At 47.6% G+C, this 25402-nt stretch overlaps 1 protein-coding gene across 2 annotated transcripts in view; it reads left to right on the top strand.

Moving 5' to 3' along the window:
- The first annotated feature begins 6255 nt into the window (after positions 1-6255).
- POR (cytochrome p450 oxidoreductase) overlaps positions 6256-25402 on the top strand; it is a 58447-nt gene continuing 39300 nt past the window's right edge. The window contains exon 1 of one of the 2 annotated variants that reach the window (XM_060032262.1): positions 6256-6347. The gene's annotated coding sequence lies outside the window, so the exon portion shown is untranslated. Of the gene's footprint in view, positions 6352-25402 lie in introns of both variants that reach the window. The other variant, XM_060032261.1, reaches the window with a different exon arrangement.

Here is a 25402-nt window from a genome sequence, read left to right on the forward strand (position 1 = left end):
ACCCTGCAGCCAGCAGGCCCCCACGCACCCAACTGGCTTAGTAAGCCCCGCAGCCAGGGCCTCTGCTCTTTCTCATAAGGACCTGGCTCCTGACCAGCCGGGGAGCCTTTGGGCAGGCTGAGCCAGCTGCCCCTGACATCAGAGGGAACTAGGACGTCTGCCCTTTGTAAAAGAGGTTTGGGCGGAGAACCATCCCATCAATGGAGAAAGAACAGACTTTGGGTGCACCAGCCAGATGGAGCTGCTTTATTTCGCTGCCTTAGTTTCCTCATCTGTAAAATGGGGGCAAGACCAAGTGCTCATCGGAGAACTTCAGGAGGTTCAGAGTCCCCCTAGGCACGAGATCAGGCATGAGATTTGGCCAGAGGCTTAGAGGTTGGGGAAGTGCGTCTTCAGGCTCCCTCCCTCTGCTCCTCTCTGACAATAAGTCTCACCTGGGTCCTTGCCTTCGGCCCTGCCGTCACAAATACATCCTTTGGTCATCACCACAAACCTCAGAACACCTGGGAGAAGGGGGGGCGGGACAGGGTTTTTCTCCCCATTTTGCTGATAAGGAAACTGATTTCTTATCCAGGGAGGCCATGCATCTGGTTAGCAGTCAAAGCAGAATTTGGCTCCTGATTTCCAGATGGAGGTTCTGTGCTCTGTGACTCTGTGCTCTGGTGACTGCCGCATCCCTGGCTCTATAAGTAGACAGGGCAGCCCCTTTCAACACACCTGGAGTGAGTTCCTGCTCAAGGCAAGGGGTTTTGAAGCAGATCTTGGAGACTGTGCACCTGAGAAGGAGGAAGCCGGAGTCAGAGGGAGCAGGGAAGAGTCAGGCTGACTGGGACAGGGGCCCTGAGAGGCTGAACCCTCCAAGGCAGCACTGCCCTGGGTGGGGCTGGGGGGAGCCTCCACCAGCATGAGAAATGGTACCACTCCGAAGCAAGAGTGGCACAAAGCCCCCCTCCTAGGCTGGGTGAGTCCTCCTGGGGGAAAGGACGGCTCCCAGGGTTGGGGTGAAGTGGAAAGGGTTTGGATGTGCTTGACACGCTGACCGGTGGGTACCAGGCCCCAGTCACAGTTTAAACACTTACTAGTTGTGGGATCTTGGGGAGCTTGGGACACATCTCCTCACTTCTCTGAGCCTCTGTTTACTCATCTGTCAAATGGGAATCATAGAATACACTTTTGAGAGAAGATTTGCAGTAACACCTGTAGACTGCTTAGTACAGCGCTCGGGATCTAGTTGGTGCTCAGTAAATGGTAATTAGCTCCTCCCTTCTGTCCCATAGCAAGTGGGAGCCCATTGCAAGTGCTCAGTGAACGTTTGGTTCTATAGAGCAAGGAGAGGCTTCAAGGGATCATGGCAATCAAGAGGTACGGATACAGGGTACAGTCCTTAGCTTTGTGGGATGTTATATGTGTAAAAGCTTCTGCTGTGGAGAGGAGCTTTGCTTTAGGGGTCAGTTTCTGGCCCCCCAGCCCCTGAGCTTTCTGTCTGTTGTAGGTGCTCTGAGCTTTCAGGCTGTTCACATTCAGAAGAACCTTGTGGGAAGAGGGTGCGGGATGGCAGAGAAAGGCCCTATCCTGATGGCCCCCATCCCTCCCTTAGAAGACTACATCTTCCTGATGAGCCCTTAATGCAGTGGTACCCGCACCTTCACCTGGACAAACCTTCTTCCATTCTGTTCAGTGGAAGGACACAGCCCTTCCAAAAGCAACAAAGCAGTGGCCTGGACAAGTCACAAAGTCCTTGTTCTGCCCAGACCACAGTCCATTTCCCTTCTCTCCCTCTCATTCCAGCCCTGGCTCTGGCATCCCTGCCCCTTGGACCCTCATTCTCGTTCACCCAAGCCCAAGCCCCTCGACTCCAGGCTGCCTTTCCTGAATCCTCTGTGGCTCATCCCGCAAATGCCTCCATGCTGCCTGCATCTGGCAGAACCTGGGGCTTGGGAGGCAGAGAGAGAAGAGGCTTCTGAGACAGACCTGCCCCGGAGACACTTAAGACTGACGAGACATGATTTAAAGTAGGAAATACTCTGGGCCTTGGAGAGCTGGACAGTAGCGAGGGAGCCATCACTTCTGGAGGGATCAGGGCATCTTCCAGAGGTGGAAGCATTGGTAGGAGATGGACATATAAACATGGAAGAGAACAACATTCCTAGTGGCTCAGAGGAATAAAAATGCACAGCGTGTACAAAACTGGATTCATCCAGTCTTGCTACAGTGTAGAATTTGTGGAAGAAGGTTATAAAGATCGAGCTGGAAAGATACATGGGGGCCAGATTTTGAACGCTCTTCCTGCATTCCAGACTAAGGCAATCCACTCATTCCACAAACTGCTGTGCCCCTTTATGAGACCCGAAACACAGATAGGAATCAGCCTCGTCCTTTATAGTAACCAGTGTGGATGGGGGTGGGGTGCGCCTGAGAACCTTGGAGGGAGTCTCAGGAAAAAAGCTTGATACACCAGATCCCTGGAGAGATTGAGGATCTGTTTCTTTTAAATTGTGCCGGGGGGAAAAAAATGAACTTTCAGAAAGAGGACACACAGCACGAGCCCTGTAATCATAGCGGTGGTTGGTTTGGCCGTGCATCCCCTGTACAATGTGACAACAGTCGGTGCTGCTTGACAGCTGGACTTCTAGGCTCAAGGGACAAAGCAAAGAACATATGTACAATGCAAATGTCGTCAAGCTCAATAATGAAAATATGGAAGTTCAGACAGCTAAGTGGGGAGACAGAGGCTGGGGTACAGAGCAAAGGGAAGGGCAAGGATGCTGAGAGCTTCATGGTATGGCGTGAAAAGATACTGCTTGCAGTGGATGGCTCAAGAAATAAAGGTCCAAGGCTATTATTTCAATTATAAAAATGACTAACAGAGGAAGTAAAATAGGTATATAAATAATTATGTTGACATGTGGGCAGGGGAGGCGGGCTGTGGTTTTAATAACCTAACTCATCATTAGCAGGACTCTAGAGGTAACTCTACAGGTAAAATTTCGGACAACAGGCAGCCACACAAACATTTCTTTACCAGCATGGAAATAAGGACCAGAAGCAAGTGCGAAACGAGGTAAGAAGTGATTCTTTCCCGGCAGTGAAGACGAGGCGTAACAGAGGGGAGTTGGCAGGAAACTGTTGTCTGTAACCCCACACGTGCTGAATTTTGATTTAAGAAAAATGAAGTGGATGGTCACTGTTCTTTACCTATTGGGAGCCAGTAAAAGGCTGGTTCTTTGGCCAGCGACAAGGTTGTTTGAGTATTTTTAAAAGTATTTACGTATTTGACTTAGAATAAATAAAACATTCATAAGGCACAAAATGTGAAAGATACAAAGGGTGTACAGTGACGCTTCCTTTGCCCTTGGTCCCAGTTCTCCCAGTCCTCTAGAGACGACCAATGCTATCTCTTTTTTTCTTTCCACAGAGGTCACACACATACAACCAAATATATATACACAGTACGTACATTGTTTCCACCACTTTCCCCCACTGCAATACTTTTAAAAACACCAACAGTAGCATTCTCTGCCTTGTATTGGCCATCGCCTTGTACTTTTAGTTCATCAATTTATCTGAGAGATTGTTCTGTATCAGCAATGAGCTTCCTTATTTGTCTTCTTTATAGCTAGATGATATTCATGTTTGGATGGGGAAACAATGAATGACAGTGTCTTTTTCCACACAGCTCCACCGACCCTGTGTCATCAGATTTTGTCATCATTGTAGGTGAAAACCAGTATCTTGGTCAACTTTTTTTTTTTTTTTTTTTTTGCGGTACGCGGGCCTCTCACTGTTGTGGCCTCTCCCGTTGCGGAGCACCGCCTCCGGACGCACAGGCTCAGCGGCCATGGCTCACGGGCCCAGCCGCTCCGTGGCATGTGGGATCTTCCCGGACCGGGGCACGAACCCGCGTCCCCTGCATCGGCAGGCGGACTCTCAACCACTGCGCCACCAGGGAAGCCCTTGGTCAACTTTTAATTTGCATTTTTTCTACGTGTGGGGTTGAATAACTTTTCATATGGTTAAGAGCCATTTGTATTTTTTCTTCTGTGAACTGATGATTCCTATCTTTTGCCCCTTTATATTAATGTCTTTTTCTTATTAATTAGTAGAGGCTGTTTATTAGGCAAATATTTCCTCCTGGGTTTGTCCTTTGCCTTTGGACTTTGCCTGTAGATCTTTGTCACACATCAAGTTTTTTTTTTTTTTACACATCAAGTTTTGATTTTTAATCAGTTTACCTTTTTTAAAAAATTTTGGCCGCTTTGGGTCTTCATTGCTGTGCACAAGCTTTCTCTAGTTGTGGCGAGCGGGGGCTATCCTTTGTTGCAGTGTGCAGGCTTCTCATCGCGGTGGCTTCTCTTGTTGTGGTGCACAGGCTTCTAGGCACGTGGGCTTCAGTAGTTGCGGCACGCAGGCTCAGTAGTTGTGGCACGTGGGCTCTAGAGCTCAGGCTCAGTAGTTGTGGCACATGGGCTTAGTTGCTCTGTGGCATGTGGGATCTTCCCGGACCAGGGATCGAACCCTTGTCCCCTGCATTGGCAGGCAGATTCTTAACCACTGTGCCACCAGGGAAGTCCCAAGTTTTGATTTTTATGTAGTGGTTTTCTCAGTCATTTATGGCTTCTGGGGTTTGTAGTAGTTTTCTGTCATTTATGGCTTCTAACTCAGAAAGTCCTCTTGGAGATTAACACAATTCTCCCATGGTTTCTTGTAGGACTTTTCCTTTTTCTTCTCTTTTTAAAAATTGTTTACATCTTTTATCTATCAGGAGTTTATATTAATGTAAGGTGTGAGATGTGTCTCCAACTTACATTTTTTTTCCCCAGCTGGCTAGTGAGAGTATATTTTGAGGAGGAAAGCTTAAGGGACAGGAAGGTAGGGCACTGAGCAGAGCAGTATAAGAGGAAGTTTCCCTGGTATAGGTATAGAAGAAACTGGAGGTGGCATTCGAGTCAGGAACTGCTGAGATCAGCCAGGTGAAAGGTGAACCCAGGTGGGCCTAAACTAGGGTAGGGAGAGCAAGAAAGATGAGAAAGGGGGAGGGTGGTCCTGGAGACAGAATCCCTAGTACTCAGCTACTGGTTTAATGGTAAAAAGTAAAAGAAGATGCCTGTCTCCTGCCTCAGAGATGCTATTAGCAGAGAGAGAGAATTCAGTGGTATGTGTTCTGGCTTCACAGAAGCAGGGTGCAAGGATTCAGAGGCAAAGTTTGAAGCCTCTCTGGGACACGCAGGGAAGATTGTTCAGCAAGGTGGTGAAAAGGTGACAGGGAGTATCAGAGATCTGGGGGATGAATTTCCCTGCTGCTCTCTTGAGGGCCTAGCATAGGAGTTACACATCCAGTCCCTTAGTTAGACAGGGGTACGCCCCACCCTGAGGGCTACTGCATTCATCCAACCTGTCGGAGGGACTGATTCAATGGGGTGAATCAGACATGTTCCTGACAGACTGGAACGATGGAACCCTAAAACTGGGGCCATGGGAATAATCCTCTCCTTATATAGGCCTTTAGTATTTTCAAAGTAATTGGTTGTCGTTGGTGGGTCCCATTTTTAAAGATGGAGAACGGGTTCTGAACGAAGTGAGTTGCCCACTGTTCCAAAAGGAATTCGCAGCAGAGCCTGTAATAATAACAACAACAACAACAACAACTTACATTTCTAGAGCACTTACTATCGCACTGAGCTAAATTATTTATGAACATGAGTTATATCATCTAATCCTGATAATCCTGTAATATAGGAACCACGGCAGGAGGAAAAGGTGGGCTTCTTACCCCCGACCAAGACAGCCTATCTTTCCAAACCTGAAGTGCCTTCTGCCCCCTCCTGCCTCTTCGGTCCAGTCCTTGTCCCCTGCCTGCTCACTTCCTGCCCCCCGACCCAAGCAGGCCAGCATTCCAGTCCCAGGCTGGAGGGACCCCGACACTCTGTTCATGCAGGTTCGCCATTTTCAGGCAAGGGCACTGAGGATCGTGGAGGAAAAAGAGTCGCGAACACACGCGAGCGGCGGCCGGCAGCAGGAGGCCAGAAGGCGCGGCTCACGGCTACTGCCCCCACGGAACTGTCAAAGGCGTGAGGGGACTCCCGCCCCCTCCGGGACTAAGCGCTGAGCTCCGGGGTCCCTCTGCTGAGCTGGGACGCTAAGGGGGCGTGGCCTTCAGGGCCGTACCAACAGCGCGGATTCGCAGGGGGGAAGCCTGGCCCCAGAAACAAGCGCACGGCCGGGTTAGGCGGAGCGGCGCCGCCGTCGGCCACGCTCCCACCCCCGCAGCCGGCGTGGGCGGTGGTAGCGCCTCAGTGGTGTGGGCCTGCGTCCTGCTCAGGTGTCCGTACTGCAGCCGGCCGACCGTGGTGAGTACGTGCGTTCCCTGGTGCTGGGTTGGCGGGGTCCGGTCGCCAGGACTCTGGGTGCCCGGGCTCCGGGGCCCGACGCCTTCTGGCCGCCTCGGCCGCCCTGGCCCTCGGTATGGGGGCGGGCTCTTGGGCCGGGTCACTGCCCAATTCGCCAGACGCGGAAAGCGCGGCTCCCATTTCGGCCCTTCTTAGGGTGGCCCTTCCCCTCGAGCTGACCTCTCGCGGAGGCTTGAGGGTCGTCGTTTCCACGGCCGAAGGCGCCCTGCCGGCCCTTCGGCGGAGGATCGGGTCTCGGCGTGAGAGGGCTCCAGACCCCACGCCGCCACCGTTGGGCTAAGCCACTTTTCCTCTCCGAGCCTCAGGTTCCCCGTCTGTACAGTGGGCCTCAGGAGGCGGCCACTTATTGGGTTCACTCACGTAGGACGCGCTCGATGAGTGTGGGTGGGACCCGAATCTGATCTCGCAGCATCAGGTGGGCTCAGTCGAGCCCGCCAGCCCGGCCTCTCCTGGGAAACGTTCTGCGTGCCGGCGGCATCCCTGGGGGATAGTGCTCCTCGCGGGCAGGTGCCTTGGCAGGTGCTTTGCCGGGCTCTGCTGGGCAACCGTGACACCCTTAGCTCGTGGGAGCAATTGGGAAGGAGGTGGAGGTCTTCTGGGCGGCGGGGGCACTTGACCTCGACTTTTTGCTTTTCATTTCTCGATGAGAGTCACCATTGCGTGAGCCGGTGACCAGTACTGAGAAGTTTGGGGCCATTTCAAAGAACGTGGCTGCCTCCTCTCGTAGACCGACAAAATACAGTCTTCCTTCTGAGCTTGGCCGAAGTAGGGAATAGTGCTAAGACCAAGGGAGACAGGTCTGGAATGGGTAGTCCTCGGTTGGCATCTTGGCAGGACACAACTTCTTGGAGCCTCTGTTTCCTACTCAGTAGCCCAGATGGTGATAACAGCCCACCCTGTAGGCCCCCACAGGGTTGAGGTTCAGAGGTTCAGAAGAGAGGGTCTCAGAGGATGTCATTGAGAACTGTGACATTCCATGTAAGCTGAGCAGTTAACTAACCCTCTGGGATCCAGTGTCCTCACTGTGCAGTGCTGTAATTCACAGGCCTGTTTGGGGAGAAAGCATCGATTCATCAACCACTGACAAGTTCTGTCTACACAAGTCCCCTTTGAGTGGTTGTGAGCTTGGCTTGATCAGGAAAAAAGTCCAAACGTCCCGGTTAGTAAAGCAGTGCACCCAGAAGTAACCACTTTCTTTTCTTTGTGTCCCTCTACGGAGTTCTCATTTTCCTTTCGAGAGAATGGTCAGTTCTGGAGCTTCTCATGATTTTCATACCACCTAGTTTAATCAAGTCTAAAAACGTGGTCTGCATTTCAGAGAACAGAATATTGGCTTCCAGTTGGGTTGTAGTGTTGAAAACTTCAGAGTGATCGTAACTCTCCCAAATCCTTCGTGTCTAGCACTTGAAAACGTTACAGGTAGGTTTGAGGTGAAAGGAATGTACTTCAGCACCTGGAAGTAGCAACCTTGACTGCAGTCAGCATGAGTAAGGCAGGTGAAACTCCTGAGTGGCATGAGTTTGTAAACAATTCATGAGATGTATGAGGTGCTTGTTGCCAGACAAGCCTTACATTTTAGGACATGCCGATGACTCTGAATTGATCCTTCCTTAACCCTTTGAACATTAGGATCCGAGTTCAATAAAGTTCACACCTACTTAGGAGATAGACTATTTGAAATCAGAACTGCTTGGCAAATCCAGAACATTTACTTGTTAAACTCATGGAACATTTCAAGTTCATAAAAATGTAGCTCTTAAGCAACTTTTCTTTTTCCCCCCCAATAGAGGCTTCTGTAATTGTGGGACTTTTCATGGTTCCAGAGGGCCCAGCTGCCCTGGCAACATCTGCTTCCTCATGCTTTAGGAAGGAGGAGAGCCCTGGATGGGGTGGAGGGTGTGGTGTCAGGGGACCTGAGTCCCAGCTCAGGCACTAGCACTGTGTGCCTTTCACCAAGGCACCCCAGGCCCAGGGACCTCAGGTTAGTGCTGTGGGATTTAACTTACATGTCAGATTCATTTAAAAATTAAAATGAGAAAAAAGTGAAATGGAGAAATGACTTTTTATAAAAATAGATTTCATTCTGTTTACAAAATTACTAAGTGCTCATTATTTTAAAAAATACTCTTATATCAGAAGGAGAAAAACAGATACCGTATGCTAACACATATGGAATCTAAAAAAAAAAAAATGGTTCTGAAGAACCTAGGGGCAGGACAGGAATAAAGACACAGACGTAGAGAATGGACTTGAGGACACGGGGAGGGGGAAGGGTAAGCTGGGATGAAGTGAGAGCGTGGCATGGATTTATATATGCTACCAAATGTAAAATAGATAGCTAGTGGGAAGCAGCTGCGTGGCACAGGGAGATCAGCTCGGTGCTTTGTGACCACCTAGAGAGCTGGGATAAGGAGGGTGGGAGGGAGACACAAGAGGGAGGGGATATGGGGATACATGTATACGTATAGCTGATTCACTTTGTTATACAGCAGAAACTAACACAACATTGTAAAGCAATTATACTTCAATAGAGATGTTAAAAAAAAAAACTCTTATAGAAATACTCAATATAATAGTGAACATTCCTCATAGCCTTACACTGAGACAAAAAAATCACTGCTAGTGGTGTAGTATGTATTCTCCAGATATTTTTCTTCACATATAAAAACATTTATTACCTAGATTTTTTTTTTTTACTTAAAATAGCAGGAATTTTTTACTATTTAAATTTAAAACACAGAATTAAGATGAAACTAGTCATGTTGTTCTGAGTCTTGCTTTTTATAACTTAACATGATGTCTTTCTATAGCACTATGTAAAGATCTACCTCATTCCTTTTTTAAAACCTCATTCTTTTTAAAAATGACAATACCCCAGTATCCAATATTATTGAAAAAAAATTGTGTTGTTTGCAGCCTTTTACTGTTTTGAATTCTGCTGCAATGATTAGCCTTGTTCTTTATCTTTCAGCGATTAGACAAATATTTTTGCATAATGAATTCTTAGAAGTGGAAGAACTGGAACATTTTTGAGCTTTTAAATGTATTCATTTAACAGATGTTGATTACCTGTGATATATCAGGCACTATTTGAGGTGTTAGGCCTATAGCAGTGAACATAACACACAAGTCCTCCATGGCTCTGACACATGGTTTGTCAAATGATGATATAATTTTAGATTTAACTTTTTACTATATGTCAGATTCATTTGAAAATTGAAATGGAGAAATGACTGTTTTTTATAAAAATGTATTTTTTCTGTTTACAAAATTATTAAAGGCTCATTATAAAAAGTCTCTTACAGAAATGTGCAATATAGACAGCGAATGTCCTTCATAGCCTTACACTGAGACAGTTTCCAGATGGAGAAAAATAGTACAGAGGAGTATGTGTGTTTGTAAAAATGGGGTGACTTTAAATGTCAATAGATATTGCCAAACTTCCCTCCAAAAATGATAATCTTGTTATGTTCCCACCAACAGAGACTCATCATTTTTTTTAAATTAATTAATTTTATTTTATTTTTGGCTGTGTTGGGTCTTCGTTGCTGCACGCAGGCTTTCTCTAGTTGCGGCAAGTGGGGGCTACTCTTTGTTGCGGTGCATGGGCTTCTCGTTGCGGTGGCTTCTCTTGTTGCAGAGCACTAGCTCTAGGTGCGCGGGCTTCAGTAGTTGTGGCTCGCGGGCTTAGTTGCTCCACAGCATGTGGGATCTTCCCAGACCAGGCCTTGAACCCGTGTCCCTTGCATCGACAGGTGGGTTCTTAACCACTGCACCACCAGGGAAGCCCAAGACTCATCATTTTTTAATTCATAATTCTAGGGCCAGTTGCTAACTGCTAAGGGCAGAGATGCTTTTTGTTTTTTGGCCGCACCATGAGTGCCATGTGACCTTAGTTCCTGGACCAGGGAATCGAACCCTCACCCCCTGCAGTGGAAGCACAGAGTCTTAACCACTGGACTGCAAGGGAAGCCCAGAGATGCTTTTATTTCAGGAAAATTTATGTGAGACTCTGAGCTAAGTTTGTATTAGGTATATATATATATATGGCACAGAACAGTGTATTCTTTTCTTAGGTTTTCAGACTTTCTTACTTCTCTCTGGATGAATTCATCATTTAGGAATCTTACTCTGCCTAAATCTGTGTCATACCATTTTAGAACTCTACATCCTAAAAGTGTTTTTCCTTCCCCAACCCCCTCCCCAAGTGAGGTGTTTACATTGGTTGTGCGCCTGCTGGGATGTGTGTGTGTGAAGGTGGTGGAGGAGGCCCATGGCGCAAACCATGGCTCTTTGCGGACTGGTGGCTCCTGTTGGTTGGGTCCACTGGAGCCAAATTCATCAGCCCGTGTTATGCCTGTTGCTCGTTGGCATGGCAACACGCTCGGGGATGTTGTAAACAAAGCAGCTGGGGGACCTGGTCCTTCTTCTGGGTGGCTTAAGGAGAAAGCTGCTGACATAGGGGCTTACTTGTTTTACTTACAAAGAGGTGATGTGGTGGGGTAACATCTAAGAATTATCCTTTAATTGGAGTGCTGGAGGGTGAGGCATTCTGGTCTGTACGCAGCTGAGAGAATTGTACACGTGCTTCCCTGAAATTAATGTTTCAAAGCTAAACTAGAATAAAATGATGAGCCAGACTGTGGTGCCATCAGCCGTAGACTGTTTCTCAGAGAACTGGATTCTTTGGGAGTGACCTGTAGTAGGAAAATAGGACGGAAAAAGCTGAGTTTTGTCCCCTGGTTGTAATCACGGAGAAGATGGACTCTGTGAGGATACTCTGATGTGGGGTTGTGTAATCTGCTTCTAGGTGAACATCAAGAATGATGTTTAGTCATTTTTTTAAAAAATCTCCCCTAGTTTTTTGTCTTCAGTGCCTTTTCCTGTGGCCCTGTGTACCCCATTCCTTTTGCCAGAGCAGCCTTTCATATCACTTCTTCCTTTGACGCTTAGGTAAGAGCACTGTGACCGAGATAACTTTGATCCTCACGGCACACACCGTCACTGCGCCGGGTAGGCTGGGTCTGTACAAAGGTTGGAGGACTGGGTAGGAACACACGAACTCATGCTCAACTTCCCTGAACCCGATGTGCTGACTCTGTATCTACAGGTCACTTGGGGTCTGTTTTCAACACTGAAAACAGGGCTTGCAGTTCTTGAAAACACAGGAAAATGGATCAGCCAGTTGTGCCCGGCTTCTTTCAGAAGTGGGGTTTCGGGTGGGACTGTGGTCTTTTGAAGAAGGGCGTTTGTTGGTTTCAGAACCTTTGCGGTTAAGAAACCACATGGCATTACCTGGACATGTTGGACACCGTCCCTTATGTAATGTGATTTGCAAACTCTAAAAGGTCATTGAGCAAGACCGTCCGGCCTATCTGAAACCCCCACCAGCAAGGTCTCTGCCCCTGCTAGTGACCTTGCCGTCCCCTGGTCCCCGAAGCTCTAAGGACAAAAGACATTTTCCACTTTCCCCTTGTCTTCACGCTGGGGTGCCTCCACCACACAGTCCCAACAGTGTTTAGTCTTTGAATCTCCTTCCACTGCTGTGGTCTTATTGTGGCCCCTGTCATTTTCTGCTGTGCCAGCTCTCGAATTGGCCTCCCTGAGTCCAAAATTCTCCCTCCCTGCCCCACCCCATCACTTCTTGTGATCTGTCCATGGTACCATTGCTCATGAAGCCCAACTCTTATCAACCCTCCTTTGCTGAAGAATTTACAGTCGGGCTTCCCCGGTGGTGCAGTGGTTGAGAGTCCGCCTACCGCTGCAGGGGACGCAGGTTCGTGCCTCAGTCCGGGAAGGTCCCACATGCCGCGGAGCGTCTGGGCCTGTGAGCCATGGCCACTGAGCCTGCGCGTCCGGAGCCTGTGCTCCGCAGTGGGAGAGGCCACAGCAGTGAGAGGCCCGCGTACCACAAAAAAAAAAAAAAAAAAAAGAATTTACAGTCACTCTTACTGTTTTCTGTTTATTTTTCCTTCTTCTCTGTCTGCTTCCACCCAGAATATGGAAGTGGCTTATAATAAAATGAGTCTTATTCTCCCCATCTCTAATGGCAATATGGGGGTTGGAGAGGAATGTGGATTCGTTGAGAACAGAGAAGCCCCTTCATTTCTGCGAGTGTAGGCCAGCACATAGAATAGTGCCGGGCAGGAAGCAGGCCCTCAGAAACGCTAGCTGGGTGAGTGGCGCGTGGGTGCTTATGGCTTCTGCTCCCAGGTGTACTGCCCAGCTTTCTCCTGCATATTGACTGAGGTGCCAATATCGGGTCTGATCTATGTTTTTAAAGATTATTCTAAGATACAATATGAACTTTTTGTAGGATTTTAGTTTCCATCTAGGTGTGAAATTTTAAATGTTTCAAGTTCCTCCTGCCACTGATAGTTTATTCAATAATTATTTTTTAATTGAAGGAGAGAAAGAACTTGTGTACTGCCCTTCCATCATAGTATACTATGTCTTTCTGGATATTTCTAGATCAGGTACCTGGATGCCAAAAGCATGAATAAATTTGTTTATTTAAAAAATTCTAATGAAATGAATAAAAGGGATCTAATCTGACCTTTGAGTGTCTGTTGTATGTCAGGTGTTTCATATCTCATGTGGTGATCATATAACAATGTGAGAGGATGGTCAGCAAGGAGACCGAGGCAGAGTAAGCGACGTGCCCAGGGTCCCGTGGTGTGGAGGTGGCACATCTGGGGTTTGAACCAAGGTCTGTCTACCTACAAGGCCCATGTTCTTTTCATGGCTCAACTGGGTTTTATTTTAGGTTGGTTGAATTTCAAGGCCCACACCCTCCTCAGCAAAACCAAGAACCTAGTAATTGAGAGAAGGCCCCAGGAGGCAGGTAGTTTTACCAAAAGACAGTCAAGGGAAGTCATTGTGATGGAGCACAGAATTCATCTCAGAGCCTCGTGGAAGGCAAGGAAAGAAGGACAGGATTCACAGCAAACGTGATGGAAAAAAGGAAGCACTTTTCCTTGGGGCTTCCTATAACGGTCACTGAGTAAGGCACCGGGCAGCAGCCTCCGTACTCAGCAGGCGTTTGAAGAGCCCCTTGTGTGTACCAGGCCCCCTGTGAGGTGCTGGGACTGCACTGTGTGTGGACAAGGTCGACAGGATTAGATAGGTGGCTTAGGCCAGGGTGGAGGGAATGTTCTAAAGAACAGAGGAGTGTGACCACAGGTCACCCTTTCTGGAACCCACTGCGGTAAAGGCAGCGAACTTCAGACTCCCTTATAATAGTGTCAGGGCAGCTCTTTGGAGATGGGAGCCAGAGAATAGACCCAGAGTGGTCTATTTTATCAGGCAGGGGTAGAGCAGGGGAGTCTGGGAGAGCGAGCGCGGAGAGACCCTTTGCCAGAGGTGGAAGGCAGGCAGTCCACAGTGGAGGCCCCGAGGCTCTCAGCGCATCCTCCACGCTGTGTCCAGCTATTTTGCCGTGAAAGTTGGAAAGGCTGGCTTGGCTTCTTGCCCCTGATCGGGTGACTGTAGGCAGAGCTGGGAGTTCTCAGAAGGCAGCACTGGTTATGGTTCAGTGCTCCCAGCCAGCATTCTATACCACCGAGTGGGGAGCAAGAGAGATCCTGGAGCTTTGTGGATTCAGTCATGCAGCAGGTACATGGTGAGCACTGTGTCATGCCAGGCCTCCTGAGCACGAGGGCTACTGAAATGCAGGGCAGCCCCAGCCAGACACCAGCCCAGCAATGCTGTCACCTGATGGTATAGTCAGGATCTTAAACTGCCAGATGAATCCCAGGCCAGGCAGTGAGGCGGCTTCTGTCTACAGCTTGGCCTTGTTCTAAAAAGGTGGTGAAGGGCATGCAAATGGATGATTGAGTGGCTCTGACGCCAGTGGGTCTGGGTTTGAATCCTGCTTCTAACGCCTATCAGCTCCCTGACTTTGGACAAGGCACTCTAATCTCTGTGCTAATTACAGCTCCTGTGCCTCAGAGCGTTGCTGTAAGGAGAACATTAAGTAGTAGAAAGTCATAGTGTGAATGCTTCATACCTGGTAACGGCTGTTACAATTAGTATTTATTTAGAAAAAAGTAGATACGATGGCAGGTGGGGACCTAGGGATAAGATAGCATATGGCTGCTCAAGGCTGTTTAGATTTGTCCCGAGTTTCCTGATGTCCAGAGCAAAGAGGGGGTGGGGCACATCAGGGGTGGGAGTGGCTGCTGATGGGTACAGAGATTTCCTTTGGGGGGCGGGGGTGATGAAAATGTCCTGGGGTTAGCTAATTGTGCTGCTTGTGCAATGGGTGAACATAGTGAAAACCACTGAATCGTGCACTTTAAAATGGTGAATTTGGGGTGGGGGGGGGCATGAATTATATCTCGATTTTTTTTTAATATTTATTTTTTTTGGCTGCATTGGGTCTTCATTGCTGCGCACGGGCTTTCTCTAGTTGCGGCGAGCAGGGGCTACTCTTCGTTGCAGTGCACAGGCTTCTCATTTGGGTGGCTTCTCTTGTTGCGGAGCACGGGCTCTAGACGTGCAGGCTTCAGTAGTTGTGGCACGCTGGCTCAGTAGTTGTGGCTCGTGGGCTCTAGAGCACAGGCTCAGTAGTTGTGGCACACGGGCTCTGTTGCTCTGTGGCACGTGGGATCTTCCCAGACCAGGGCTCGAACCTGTGTCCCCTGCCTTGGCAGGCGGATTCTTAACCACTGCGCCCCCAGGGAATTCCCAATATATCTCGATTTTTTAAAATCAGGTTTAGCGGTCTCAAGTCCTTGAGCAGCTAGACTCTCACTAGTTCTGCTACTGAGTCCCCATCACCTCGAGCAAGTTGTGCACACCTGCGGCAGACACATTCACTGCTCACGGCGTATTTCTGTCCCCACCCTCCCATCCCTTAGCCCTCTGGAAGTTAACCTCAGCTAACGCCCTGTGAGTGGGAGCATGGTGTGTCCCCTCTGCCCTGAAGCGTTTAAGGTCTGGGACCAATCCCTCCCAGTCTTCTCCTCATCACAGAAGCCCTGCAAGTTACATGTTGAGTTGGTGGCATCACAAGGAAAAAGCTGCTTGAAGCACCAAGTCCCCTTAACGAGGCCAAGAGCCTGGCAGAGACACCTGGCCTCCACTGGACATCGTGTAAACTTATGCATTACATCACTTGGGGCATAAGGCAGGGCTGGGAGGAAGACACCTTTCCCCGGTGCTGTGGCCCATGTCCTCATAGCCCCTCCCTCATGCGTGCTGTGTGATGTGGGTCTTTTCTAACCGAAGCCACAGCCGATGCACTGGGACCCGAGTGTGTCCCCACTGCTGGCTGCAGCCGAGTTCACAGCCCTGTCTGTCAGCGAGAGCATTAACTTCAGCCTCTGGGAGCATGTCGAGTGATTGAGTGTACCTGCCTCAAGTGACAGCGTGGTGTAATGTCAGGCCAGCATTTTGTCTTCCTCCCCCCCTAAGAGAACATGGTCAGGCAATCAAAAGCTCTCAGCAGCTCCTGGTTTAGTGTGGGTGGCGTAATAATCGTGGACACTTTTACAGACGCCATGAGACAGTCCTCTATCCCCATGGGGTCTGGTTCTTACGGACTCGCTCATGCTGTTCTGTTGTGAACTTCGATAACCCCACTGCCCACATCCTACCGTTGAAAAGCATGGTGTGACTCGGCAGGCAGAGATCGCGGAGATGACCTTCAGTTGGTGCTCAGACACACTTGACTGACACCAGCCTTTAACGCATGGCAGTGACCTAATGTCAAGGCGAAATGCAGGCAGAGCTGGGGATCAAAACAGTGCCATCCAAGGCCCAAGCCTGACGGCAGTCTGGCCTGACCGCATGATAAAAGCTGGCCCCTGGGAAGTGCGTGGCCACGTGTCTCTCTGCCGTCCTCCGTCAGCGCCTCCATCACTGTGTGTAGCTGCTGGCTGCAGCAGCCTTGTGCGGCTCCTGTCCTCACCACCCCCCACCCCGCCATCCCATCCCCCCACCCCCGGCAGAGACTCCATCTTCGCTGAAGGGCACCGACTCCTGCTGGCCAAACCTGGGGTGACAGGCCAGCCTGGGAACCAACCGGGACGATGATGAGCCAGGAGTTGGGCCACCCCGTTGCTCGTCTGCAGGCAGACGATGACTAGAGCTGTGACAGGAAGTGACAGAGAGGGTCTCGTATGACCCTTAAATCTCCCTCTTTGAGTTGCTGGCTGTGGGACTTTCAGTGATTTTCTGGTTCCTTAGGTCTTAGAGTACGTGTCTGTAAAAATGGGTGAAATATTTATCTAAACAGACTAATCAGTAGATCAGTAGACCTACTGGACTTGCCAGCCTGCAGAACTATATTAAGTGTCTGTTGTGGAAGCTACATAGTCTGTGCTGTTTGTTATGGCAGCCTGAGCTTAGACACAGACTTGTTGTTTCTGGAGCTGGATAACTTAGATCCTATTCATCAGTCTGCTGAACTGTTCCTTTTTCAGAAACATAGATACCATCCAAAAATTTTTCTGATATCCTTGTTTTTTTTGGTTTTTGGTTTTTGATTGTGGTACGCGGGCCCCTCACTGTGTGGCCTCTCCCGTTGCGGAGCACAGGCTCTGGACGCACAGGCTCAGCGGCCACGGCTCACGGGCCCAGCCGCTCCGCGCCACGTGGGATCTTCCCAGACCGGGGCACGAACCCGTGTCCCCTGCATCGGCAGGCGGACTCTCAACCACTGCGCCACCAGGGAAGCCCATGGTATCCTTGTTTTTAACTGTTGTGGCTCGTGAATCCAAGCAGCTGAGTTTGATACATGTCCACTGCCCCCTCCTTCAAGAACTAGCTCATCTTCCTGGGCTTGAGGTAGTGAACCTGCAACGCCTGGCCTCATCCGAACCCTGCGGATATATTTTTTGCCCAAGAAAATTTGGATTTCAACGAGAAGACTATTCTTTTGAATGATAGTGTGGACGGGGAAGTGAGAGTTCAGAGGCCGCACCTTGTAACGGGAGCCCCGTGTGACACCCGTGATCGTGTTCTGTATGTGACTATGGATAGTGCCAACGATAGCCAGGTCCTTTCTGTTTCCCCACCATTCGTCACCCCGGAGCCTCTTTCTCTTTCCAAGGAGGCCGAGTTCTACATTAATGTGATTGAAGACCCTCCACAGGGTGCCCCTGGGGCCCTTCACAATAACCGTGTGTCCCTTCAGAGTGATGTCCATGTTTTCTGGAGTGTTAATAGTCTGCTAAAACTGGGCTTCGTCCCCGCAGTAGACGCAGAGAGGACACAGCTTCTTTTTGGCCACACCACACAGCTTGTGAGATCTTAATTCCCCAACCAGGGATTGAACCCAGGCCCTCGGCAGTGAGAGCACGGAGTCCTAACCACTGGACCGCCAGGGAAGTCCTGACATGGCTTATTTTAACCTGCTTCTGCCCTGAAGAATACGAATGGGAGAGAGAAGTAATCCACCAAGGTTCTTTGAGCGCCTACCATGCATTCTGTGCAGTTTTACCCATATTATCCTCCCAGTAACCCTTTCAGAGTTATCAGTGATGATGATTCTCCATTTTAGATAGGAAAGCAGCTGAGGGAAGTTGAGTTTTGCCCAAAGTCATAGAACTGTAAGTGGCAGAGCAATTTTGAACTCGTTTTTATTTTTCTTTAGACCTGTGCCCCCATTTTCCCTTTAGGCCCTTCTGGATCCTCTTCTCCCCCCGCCCGCCCCCATCTCTGCCATTTTGCACCCTCTCCCATCAAGAAGCCATCCTAAGCCAGTCTCTGCCCAACCGTGAGCTGCACTGGCCAGAATCTGTACTGTTCATTTTGGCAAGGAAGTAACTGTGTGTCTCGTCTCTTTCCATAGAAGGGCAGGGGACATCCCCTGACCTAGTTTGTCTTCGCCCGTTTAGGTGGCAGGGTGCTGGGCACGTGACCTACCTGATGAACATGGAAGAGCCACTCTTGATATGAGTGGAGTGTTTCTCCTCAAGGCGATTTCACTTTGGACAGTTGTGTTCAAATCAACATCACCATCAGTATTTCTAGGATACTTTGCGGAATGCTTCCACAAGCATCATTTGTGCAAAGGCCAAACAGGGATTAAAAGCCCACCTTGTTGGCTGAGGCTCAGTGAGAAGTAATTTGCTAAGGTGGTGGTCAAGCCGGTCCCCAAGTTCGGTTCTCTGAACTGCTGCCAAGTCCCACACCCTTTTCACTATGTCCCCCTGCTCCAGGTTTTCTGTTTTATAATCCAGTGGAGTGGAGAGAAATCAAAGAAAAGATGGGGCTCTTTGGTTCCCCTCAATGTTATGGTCCCTTCTCTGTGAAACCACTTCTAGTTAGAAAACTCATGATTTTTAGTTGAAATTTGAATATTACTTTCGGAAAGTGGTCTTGGTTTCCTATGGTATGACTGAAAAGTAGAGTCACATTTCCAGAGTCAACAGATGATTAAAAAAAAAAAAAGTAGTCACTCCCTTTCTCTAGGGGATACTAAATGGAGGCATTTGGAAATTTGAAATTTGATGTAATACTATCATTGTGAAGGAATAAATAAATAAAGGTAGGTAGGTTTTTATTTATTTTGTTTTGTTTTATTTTCCTGTTAAGATGGTTTGGAACAAGGACAGGTTACTCTTCATGCCAGAGCAGACAGGTGAGTTTGGATAGAGGGGCCATCACCTTTCCATTCTGGCCGGTGGAAGTTGACAAAGACTGAGCTGACCTTGTCTGCTGATGGTAGAAAAATGCGGACAGAGGCGCACTGGGGTTTGGCAGGGGTTCCAAGTCCTAACCTGTGTGTTCTTAAAGCCCAGAAGTTCTGTTGCTGTGCCTTTTTGAGTCATTTCAGACCTTCCGAGCTCTCTTCTGACCTGCCCTCTGCCAGGCATCGTCTCCTGTCTCCTCTCAGTAGCTTCTGGGGCCTGTGTCCACCCCCCGACCTTCCATCCCTTTAGTTAGAGGACTTGTATTGCATCAGGTATAAGGACCCAGATGTAAGTCAAGGTGAGCCCATCAAGAATGGTTGAAAGGTGATGAATTGAAACTCAACGTGCTCCTGTTGGCAGGGGCTGGGGGCAGGGCAGTGGGGGAGGGAGGGGTGGTGGCCCTTCCACTGCAGCTCAGCCTGAGGCAGGTCTCTGGATGAGTCCTCTGATGGCTCAGGTTCCCTGAAAGGCGGGATGGGACAGACTCTGGAAGCTCTAGACGTCAGAACCCAGATGCTTACTTTCCTCTCCGTAAAGGTCGGGTTTCTCCAGAGCCTTTGGGTGTCTCCAGACCATATTTCTCTAAACTCTTAAGGAAATCTAGGAGTTTCTGGGAGTCACCCAGACTGCTTTCCCAGGACTCTGGTTCTTTCTTTCCGAGTCACCCACTGCTCTGCCTTGACGGTCTCCCCTCCAGCCATCACACTGCGGCAGGCTCAGGGGACTAAGGAGCAGGTGATGAGTAACTCACAGCAGGAGGAGAGCTGAGAGGTGGAACTAGTGTGTCTCCAGGCTGTGGTCCCCAGGTTGGTGTGTGGTTGTGACCCTGGGCCAGCACCTCCCGCTGCACACCTTTCCCACTTATTACCACAGAGGGTCTCCTTTACTGGGTATGGTTTCCGTGGTGGAGAGGGCCCATCTTTTTTTTTTTTAAGAACAGGAACCCGTAGGCAGTTTCCTTTTTTTTTTAATTAATTAATTAATTAATTTTTGGCTGCGTTGGGTCTTCATTTCTGCGCGAGGGCTCTCTCCAGTCGGGGCAAGTGGGAGCTACTCTTAATTGCGGTGTGCGGGCCCGTCACCGCTGCGGCCCCTCCCGTTGCAGGGCACAGGCTCCAGACGCGCAGGCTCAGTAGTTGTGGCTCACGGACCCAGTCGCTCCGCGGCATGTGGGATCCTCCCAGACCAGGGCTCAAACCCGTGTCCCCTGCATTGGCAGGCAGACTCTCAACCACTGCGCCACCAGGGAAGCCCAAGAGGGCCCATCTTGTCTATACATCCATCTCTCCAGTTTCTTCTCTTTGCCCGTCCTTCTGGGGCACAGGTGTTCTGGCCTCCCTGGAGTGCTTATTGATTCTTATATGTAGGGGTTTTTCTGTTTTCGTTTTTTAAAGAATCGATTTTATTTATTTTTGGTTGTGTTGGGTCTTTGTTGCTGCGCGCGGGCTTTCTCTAGTTGCGGTGAGCAGGGGCTTCTCTTCGTTGCGGTGCGCGGGCTTCTCATTGCAGTGGCTTCTCTTGTTGTGGAGCACAGGCTCTAGGCGCACGGGCTTCAGTAGTTGTGGCACATGGGCTCTAGAGCACAGGCTTAGTAGTTGTGGCGCACGGGCTTAGCTGCTCCGCGGCATGTGGGATCTTCCCGGACCAGGGCTCAAACCGTGTCCCCGGCATCGACAGGTGGATTCTTAACCACTGCACCACCAGGGAAGTCCCCATGTTTTTGTTTTTTTACCTTGCTTCCCTCCCAGGCTTCTGGGGATGCAGTGATTTGTGGGTTACTCTCACCTCCCCAGGTTAGCAATATGTCTTGCAGAGGGAAGGCTGCAGAGAAACGTTGAAAATAAATTGCTTTTTGGAAAATAATTTGACAGTGAGTCAAGAATCCTAAAAATATTTATTCCCTTTGATTCGGAAATATTTCTAAGATCTATTCAGAAACTCAATAATCAGAGGTGCACAAAGATCTATCTTGAAAAGATATCAGTCATCTTGTTTATGGTGGTGTTGTTTACTATAGTGAAAATATCCAGTAAGGTGCTCTATATTCGTAGGCTGGAAGAACATTTGAGATTTTTTAAGCTTCGCAATTTAATAAATGAAAAAAGCAGGACAAGATTATATGTAGTATAAAACCAATAATGTTAAAAATAAATATATTTTACAATATACACGTAAAAATGGGTGGGACAAAAACAAATAGGTGTTTGGGTTATGTTTTCTTTAACTTTATGGTTTTAAATTTAGCATATTTTCTTCAGTAAGCATGTATTTATTTATTTTTAAATTTATTTATTTTATTTATTTATTTTTGTCTGCGTTGGGTCTTTGTTGCTGTGCGTGGGCTTTTTCTAGTTGGAGCGAGCGGGCGCTACTCTTTGTTGCAGTGTGCCGGCTTCTCATTGCAGTGGCTTCTCTTGTTGCGGAGCACAGGCTCTAGGCGTGGGGCTTCAGTAGTTGTGGCACGTGGGCTCAGTACTTATGGCTCGCGGGCTCAGTACTTGTGGCTCGTGGGCTTAGTTGCTCTGCGGCATATGGGATCTTCCCGGACCAGGGCTCGAACCCGTGTCCCCTGCATTGGCAAGCGGATCCTTAACCACTGCGCCACCAGGGAAGCCTGACATGTATTTATTTTTAACTTTTTTATTTTGAAATAGTCTCAGATTCACAGAGAAGTTACAAAAAATAGTGCAAAGAATTTTTGAATACTCTTTATGCAGATTCCCCAAATATTACCATTTTACCTTATACTCTCTCTCTCTGTCTTTTAAAATTGAAGTGTAATTGACCTATAGGTGTATGTTAGTTCCAGGTGCATGACATATTCTATACATTACATAATATTTCTATACATTACAAAATGATCATCATGATAAGTCTAATTACCATCTGTCACCATGCAAAGACATTACAATATTATTGGCTCTGTTCCGCATGCTGTGCATTTCATCCCCGTGACTAGTTAATTTTGTAACTGGAAGTTTGCTCCTCTTAATTTCCCTCAGCTGTTTCATTCATCCCCCCTCCACCCACCCTCTCCTCTGGCAGCCACCTGTTTGTTCTCGGAATCTGAGTCAATTTCTGTTTTGTTTTTTAGATTCCACATATAAGTGAGATCATATGGTACTTGTTTCTCTGTCTGACTTATTTCACTTGGCACAGTGTCCTCTAGGTCCATCCATGTTGTTGCAGATGGCAAGATTTCATTCTTTCTGATGGCTGAGTAATGTCCATTTTATACATATACCGTCTCTTCTTTATCCATTCATCATCTATGGATGGGCACTTGGGTTGCTCCCGTATATTGGCTGTTGTAAAAAATGCTACAGTGAACAGAGGGGTGCATATATTTTTTAAAATTAGTGTTTTTATTTTCTTTGGGAAAATACCCAGTAGTGGGATTGCTGGATCATATGGTAGTCCTATTTTTAGTTTTTTAAGGAACCTCCGTAGTGTTTTACACAGCGGCAGCACCAGTTTACATTCCCACCAACAGTGCACGAGGGTTCTCTTTTCTCCACATCCTCGCCAATGCGTGTCTCTCTCTCTTTTTATCATGTCTTGTCCTGACCTTTTTGAGAATAAGTTGTACATATGGACATAGGAATTACTCTTAAGTACTTCAGTGTTTCTTTTCTAAAATTCAAGGGCACTTTCTTACATAGCCACAGTATAATAATCAATATCAGGAAATTAACATTGATATACTATGTTGTCTAATCATAGCAGTTATTCAGATTTCCCATTAATGTCTCTTATAGCAAAAAAAAAAAAAATCTTTTTATTTTTCCCTTGGTCCAAGATTGCACTGAACTGTAACCACTTTTCAGTTTCCTTTGATCTGGAGCAGTGCCTCCGTCTTTTTTTATCTTTCATGACCTTGACATTTTTCAAAAAGTCAGGCCATCTCTTTATAGAATGTCCCTCAGTGTGGATTTGTCTGATGTTTCCACATGATAAGATTCAGATTATATGTTTTTTAGGGAATATCACAGAAATGGTATTTTGTCCTTGTCCCAGTATTGGACTTTGATCCCTTGGTTATGGTGGTGTTAGCCAGGCTCTCCACCAGGAAGTTCTGGTTTTTTTCGGATGGAATCAATAGCTTCTCGTCAGACTTTTACCCACAGGTTTTAGCACTCATGATTCTTGTCTGAAAGTTATTACTATGGTGGTTGCCAACTGGTGATTTTCTAAGCCCTTCATTCTTTCTGCATTTGTTAGCTCACATTCTACTCTAAGGAAGAACTTTCCTTTCTCACCGATGTGTTTATTTATTCATTTATGTGTTTATAGCAGTATTGACTCTTGCATTATTCTTCTATCCTTTGGGTTATAGTCTGTTGCTGACGGTGTTTATTTTAATGCTCAAGTTGTCCCAGATTTCCCAGTGGGAACCCCCTCATGTAGACTCTTACGTTCTTTAGCCATGTACCTGTCATTCTGCAAGCCCTTCCTTACCCTTTGGTGCACAGCAAGGTGATCCAGGTTCATCCACTACTTTTCCTGCCCTTATTCTCCAGTCAGCCATCTCTCCAAAGAGCCCTGGTTTCTTTGGATGGAGAATGATGTTTAGAAACCAAGATTTGGGTGCTAGATGGCTCCTTGCTCCTAGGGTATCATTACTTCTATGCCCTCTCAGCAGACAAAACTAGGAAATACACACAAAACATATGCATTTCTATGTCCATCTTTATATATTAAGAGACCATTGTGTATTCTGATATCTGCAGTTTCAGTCCAGCCCCACAGCGTTCATTCCCCAGTCTCTCTTCCCATATTTGTACCTCCCTCCTTCAGCAGTAAGAAATCCAGCTCGCATGTATTTAACTTCAGAAGTAACACATGAATACCAACCATCTCCTTATAAAGAACAGACAAAGCAAAGGTCCCTTTAGACACCCCAATCATATTCTAGGTGTTTCCTAGAGGAAATCACTATTGTATATATCTTCCTGGATCATATTTCTGGAGAAATACCTAATTTTTTTTTTATTTCATTAACGGTTTCCTAATGAAAATATAACTTGCTTTTTTATTTAATATATTTTGTCAGTCTTGCAATGAGAGTACCATTAGCTCCACGTAACTATTTTTTAACTGTTGCATAGCATTCCATTACTTGGAATGGAAAACAAAGCATCCAGTTTGGGGCTGGTACAAGCAGTGCTGGGCTCAGTGAGAGGCACAGTTCAAGAAGAGAGTCACCAGACCCAAGGATCTGGGCCTTTTTTTTTCCCCATAAGAAAACAGCTTTAAAAATATTTTTCTGATTAGATAAATAGCCATTATTTTAAAAGAAGCAAGTAATACATTAAAAATAAAATGGGGGGCTTCCCTGGTGGAGCAGTGGCTGAGAATTCGCCTGCCAATGCAGGGGACACGGGTTCAAGCCTTGGTCCGGGAAGATCCCACATGCCGCAGAGCAACTAATCCTGTGTGCCCACAACTACTGAACCTGCGCTCTAGAGACTTTGAGCCACAACTACTGAGCCCACGTGCCACAACTACTGAAGCCCACATGCCTAGAGCCCGTGCTCCGCAGCAAGAGAAGCCACTGCAATGAGAAGCGTGCGCACTGCAATGAAGAGCAGCCCCCGCTCGCCACAAGTAGAGAAAGCCCCGCGCACAGCAACGAAGACCCAACACAGCCAAAAATAAATAAATAAATTTATTTTAAAACTAATAATAATAAAATAAAGTGGGGGATAAAATTAAAATCTCACCCCTGAGATAATATTTTGGTAATCCTTTCACATATCATCTTATGTATGTACATACATGAATATTTTTACATCGTTGGGCCATAGTACCCATGCTGTTGTATTGTGGATACTTATCTTGCAGTGTGACTTACATACAGTGTATATACTTACATACAGTACGATCTTTGATGATGAATTCTTACGTAGGTAAACTCCCCTGTAACCACCACCACAGATAAGGTACTGCACATAATCCAGCATGCCAGAACCTTCCCTTGTACCTCTTCCTCCACGTATGACCCTTGACCCAAAGGTAACTACTGTTCTGACCTCTATCACCGTAGACTTTCTGCCTTTTCTTGAAGTTCAACTATAAATGGAATCCTACAATAAGGTACTCTCCTGTGTTCAGCTTCCCTTGTTCAGTGTTACGTCTGTGAGATTCATCTGTGTTACTGCGTGCAATAGTTCATTCTTTTTCATGTCCATGGGTACTTAATACTTCTTCTCGTTTACTTCTTGTTGTTCAAAGAATTTTTCATAGTAGTAACAGCTACATTTATTACAGCACATACTCTGTGCTAGGCACTGTTCTAAACCCTTTACAAGTTCAGCTTGTTTAATCCTCACAATAACCCAGTGAAGTGGGTAC

This window comes from Delphinus delphis, chromosome 15 (assembly GCF_949987515.2).
Source record: "Delphinus delphis chromosome 15, mDelDel1.2, whole genome shotgun sequence".
Taxonomy (NCBI): Eukaryota; Metazoa; Chordata; class Mammalia; order Artiodactyla; family Delphinidae; genus Delphinus; species Delphinus delphis.